Source organism: Silene latifolia, chromosome 1, assembly GCF_048544455.1.
Source record: "Silene latifolia isolate original U9 population chromosome 1, ASM4854445v1, whole genome shotgun sequence".
Classification (NCBI taxonomy): Eukaryota; Viridiplantae; Streptophyta; class Magnoliopsida; order Caryophyllales; family Caryophyllaceae; genus Silene; species Silene latifolia.
Genome location: NC_133526.1, coordinates 144,252,378 through 144,257,682, shown reverse-complemented (window position 1 = coordinate 144,257,682; position 5,305 = coordinate 144,252,378). Strand labels below are relative to the sequence as shown.

At 38.0% G+C, this 5,305-nt stretch overlaps 1 non-coding gene across 1 annotated transcript; it reads right to left on the bottom strand.

Annotated features, from left to right (window-relative positions):
- Positions 1-859: 859 nt before the first annotated feature.
- LOC141625544 (small nucleolar RNA R71) lies at positions 860-966 on the bottom strand. Its single transcript, XR_012535322.1, has one exon. It is a non-coding gene; the product is annotated as a small nucleolar RNA R71 (small nucleolar RNA).
- Positions 967-5,305: the final 4,339 nt, after the last annotated feature.

Sequence of the window (5,305 nt, the reverse complement as noted above, 5' to 3'; positions counted from 1 at the left end):
ATCTCATTTCAATACCCATCCCTTGGGATCCGACCTTTACTTGCCTCTTTATTAATTGTAGAGTTGTTTGTGAAGTTATAAATTGTGTTTTGATTCGACCGTGACCCAACGACCACATCTATTTGTGAACACGAAACGGACCGATCAAAAAATGGCGCCGTTGCCGGGGATGGTGTTTGTTTGATTTAGATTTCCTTTTTATTGTTATTAGTTGTGTCTTTCTTCGCCTTGGGGAAGTAAAATTCCTCAAGGTTTGTTCTAATTGTTTTCGAGTTGTTTGATACTTTGCATGTCTAGAAGGTCACAAGGTGAATTGTTACCTTTTGACCGTGAAATCGAAAGAACCTTGACGAACAATAGGAGACTTGTTAGGAGGAATTTAAGAGGTATTAGTGAAGTTTTTCAACCAACTATTGAGTTCACCAACCCTTTCGCAATAGAAGGAGAGGAGAACCCATTACACAATACCCCACAAAATCAACCTACAATGCCTAAATTCTCGTCACACTCCGTACCCACCGAGGAGAACCTACCCAATGGTACTCCTACACCACAACATCTAACCGGAAATTTTATTGCCAAATCCGCCTTCATCCAATTAGTTGAAAGGAGCCAATTTGGGGGGATGCCTAGTGAAGACCCTCATTCTCATATGGAAACCTTTTGCGACTATTGTGATGCTATCTCTCAAACGGGTGTGACTCAAGACCAAATTAGATGGGTCTTATTTCCTTTTTCTATAATCGGCACCGCGAAGCAATGGTTGAAGGGCCTTGATAAGGCCACTCTCGGAATTGATTCTTGGAAGAAGTTGGCTCTAGCTTTCTACAAAAAATTCTACCCACCGGAAAAGACTAACATGCTAAGAGCTCAAATTACGGGTTTTAAGCAAAGGGATGAAGAATCTTTGTATGAAGCTTGGGAGCGGTTCAAGGGAATTTGTCGCTCATGTCCTCACCATGGACTTAGCGAATGGTTCTTGGTACAACAATTTTGGAATGGTTTATATGAAGATTCAAGGAACATTCTCAACATGGGATCAAATAGAATGTTCACCGAAGTTGATGACAATCAAACATAGAACAAGATTGAGGAAATGGCGGTCCATAACTCACAATATAGTAGACCTCGCAAGGCTACTAGAGGAGGAAAGCATGAAGTGGACTCCGTTACTCAATTGGGTGCTCAACTTAGTGCTCATATTGACACAATCAATTTGAAGTTTGAAAAAGCTATGGCTAGACTTGAAGAAGTCTCAAAATCACCAAAGCATCATGTTAATGCCATGACGGCATCCTCATCAATCCCAAGTGGGATATGTGAGAATTGTGGAACTTTGGGACATGACCAAGGTGAATGTAGGGGACCAAATGAACAAGTGAATGCTTTCCAAGCATACAAGAGTGGTACCCCTTATTCCAACTATTACAATGAAAACACCAAATTTCATCCAAATCTCTCATACAAAAGCCAAAATGTTCAAAACCCTCAAACAACATACACTCCACCACCCATGAGAAACCAAAATCAAAGACCCTTTTACAATCAAAACCAAGGTTACCAAAATCAAAATCCATACAATCACCAAAATGACCAAGGTTTTGATGTCCAAAAAGCGGTCCTCCAAATGCAAAAGAATCAACAAGAATTTTTCACTCAAATGCAAAAAGATAGCCAAGCAAAGGAAACCACCATCAACAACATCCTAGCTCACACCAAGATGTTGGAAACACAATTGACTCAACTAGCATCTTCAAGCTCACAAAGACAAAAGGGGCAATTACCACCTCAAAGTAATCCCCCTAGACATGAAACGGTTAGTGCCATTCACTTGAGAAGTGGTACTAAGTATGAAGCACCGAAGAAGCAAGTTGAGGATGAAGTTGTGGAAGCTAGTGAAAAGGAAGAAATTGTGCAAAACTCCAAAGATGGAGAATCATCAAAAGAAGAAAGTTCAAAGAAAAATGAAGATAAGGTCAAGGAGAAGGAGCCCATTGTGATTAGACTTCCTTTTCCAAGTCGTCAAGCCAAACCCAAATTTGATGATCAACTTGGAAAGTTCATGGAAATTGTGAAGAATTTGAAAGTCTCGATTCCTTTCACGGAATTAATCAATCACGTGCCGGCCTATGCGAAATACATGAAAGATATCCTCACAAAGAATAAGTCAATCCGGAAACTTGAGACTATCGCCTTTACTAAGGTGAGTAGTGCAATACTTCAAGGGAGTTCACCTCCAAAGCTAAAGGATCCGGGAAGCTTCTCAATACCGTGTACCATTGGCGACACAACGATCAACAAAGCCTTATGTGATCTAGGGGCTAGTGTGAGTGTCATGCCATACTCGGTTAGTAAAAGGTTGGGGATGGGAGAGCTTAAATGCACCAACATCACACTCCAAATGTCCGATAGATCGACGAAGACACCATTAGGGATATGGGAAGATGTCCCCATACGAATTGGGAAGTTTTTCATCCCGGTGGACTTTGTCATTGTTGATATGGAGGAAGATTCCAACATTCCAATTGTGACACCCTTAAATAACGCGATAAATAACACCTAAAATCTACGGAAAAACTGGTAGGATATGTTTGTAATTGGTCCAACTATATAAAAACCTGTAATTTCAAAAAATTTTCTAAACCAATCACAACATTTCCAACATTCCCAAGAGGCGGGTGCCAAAACCTGCAAGAGATATTCAATACCCATTTCAATTCTAGCAAATTTTAACAATATTAAAGGCTTTAGGGGAATCTAGGGCCATTTCTACAATACAAGACACTATTAAATTCAATCAGCTATACATGTGAACTAAAGCTTGATCAATGGCCTAAAACAAGAAAAAGGCCGATTATCTAATTCATATAAAACTTCATCCAACCGAATTTTTACCCGCAACCCCAGCCCTGCGACAGGTACGGGTTAAATTGCGGCTGACCAATCACTCAATTAACTGACATCGAATCGTCAAAGGGACTAAGGCTCGAGTTTTCAAGCACAATCATCAAAACATTACAATTATAGCTATATAATTCATTTTGAGCCTATTAATTACAATTTCACTTTGTAAACTATCCTAACATGTGATAACTATCAATATAACATAATTTTTTTTACCATTAACATAATTTTTAACTACTATTATGATTCATTTCCTAAGTTTAACCATATGTTACTTAGTCTAATTATATCATTAATGAACCTAAAATGACGAACAAGCATGGAAAACCGCGAAACAAGTAACGGGCCAACCCGGGCCAGCCGTGGGCCTGCCGGCCTGCTGCCGCCACCCTTACTCCTCTTTTTTTTTCCATTTTGTTCATTATAACATCGTCTGAACACTAATTAATCGTTCCCAATACAACTATGTTAACTTAAACTAACAAAAGACATAAATTAAGCATGCATGCATCAAATTTTATCATGTGAAAATTACTACTCAAACAAAAATCACAAAACATACAAAAACAACAAAGATTGTGACGATTATTCGTCGAGTAACTCGAAATATGTTACCTTAAGCTAGAAAATGAGCAATTAGCACCTTAAAACCCAAACCCTAATATACACTAGCCGCTATCCTCGACAATATACGAGTCCCCAAACTCGTCTTCCAAATCTTCACCTAAATAAACAATAAAAACACAAAAATAAGTATATAAAACCGAAATTACCCAAAATTCGTCTTAAAACAACTTCAAGAAAACTGAAATTAAAACATACTAGGTTGTAGATCTCGACGAGGGGATTCCGGAAATGTAAATTTCGTGAAAATCCGATAAGAAACGAGAAAGATGTGATGATTTTTAGCTTGAAATGTATAAAAATGGTGTTTTGGGAAGATTAGAATGTTGGAGAAGATGATGGAAGCAAAGGAAATCAGAAAAAAGAAAAGAAAGGGGGAGGGGAGCCGCGGGTAAGGGAGAGGAAAGGAGGGAGACGGGTTTGAGTCGGGATTTTACGAGTCGGTTTCGGCTCGTTTCGATAATAATTAGAACCGCTTGTCAAACGCAAATTCCGACAAGACCAAAGTTCTTAAACACGAGATTACAAGAAAATTGAATACTCATACGACCCATTTCCAAATTCGTTTACCCAATGTTCAAAAGAATTGTCATTTTCCCCCCGATACGCCCTTATTTCGAAATAAAAAGTTTTACACGGTTTAAACTATTTTTAAACATTTCGAAACTATCAAAATAAATACTTTTCTTCAAAATATAATAAAATTATATTTCTTTGAATTATTTTTACTTTAAATACTTAAATATCAAATTTTATTTGATTAACAAATTATTTCCGAAATATACTAACGGTCCGAAATTACGGGGCGTTACAATCACCCCTCCTTTTAAAAAGTTTCGTCCTCGAAACTTAGAAGGAGAAATTATAGTTATAAGAAAATATAGGTATCTTTTCAATGAAACGGTGATACTCTCGTTGATCAGACAAGAACATCCACATTCACATCAAGACATAAAAATATTTCTACACCAATAAATGAGAAAACCCATTATTGGGACGTCACCAACAACGAGATTAAACACTCATTAATGTTAAAACCATTAAAAATCATATAAGTATTTCCAAAATCTTAGTTTAGAGTTCTATAGTAAGAATACTATCTTTACTAATTATGATTAAATAAGGCTTAGTAGCTCGGAAAAAGAGTAAGAAAAGGAATACCTTACGAGAATAATTCAGGATATTTAGTTAACATAGAAGCTTCAGTCTCCCAAGTCTCCTCTTCGACATTTCCACAACGCCAAAGAACACGGACTAAAGGTACAACTTTGCTCCTAAGTTGCTTGTTGGCTTTTTCAAGAATCCGAATTGGCCTTTCTTCAACCACCAAGTTAGGCTCCAATTCAAGAATCTCTTCTTGGATGATATGGCTAGGGTCACTAACGTACTTCCTCAATTGAGAAACATGAAAGACATTATGAACCTTGCTCAGATTTGGGGGCAATTCTAAACGATAAGCAGCTGGACCAATCTTTTCAATCACCTGAAAAGGTCCAATATATTTAGGGCTCAGCTTCCCTTTAACGCCAAACCGTTTCACCCCTTTCATAGGTGACACTTTAAGGAATACTTGATCATCAACCTCAAAGGAAAGTGGTCGATGACGGACATCAGCATATGATTTTTGACGGTCCTGAGCGGCCTTCATCCGCTCCCGAATGATCTTAACTTGTTCAATGGACTCGGTCACCAAATCAGGTCCTAACATTGGAATATTTTGGGTTTGATCCCAACAGACTGGAGTACGGCATTTTCTACCATACAGAGCCTCATATGG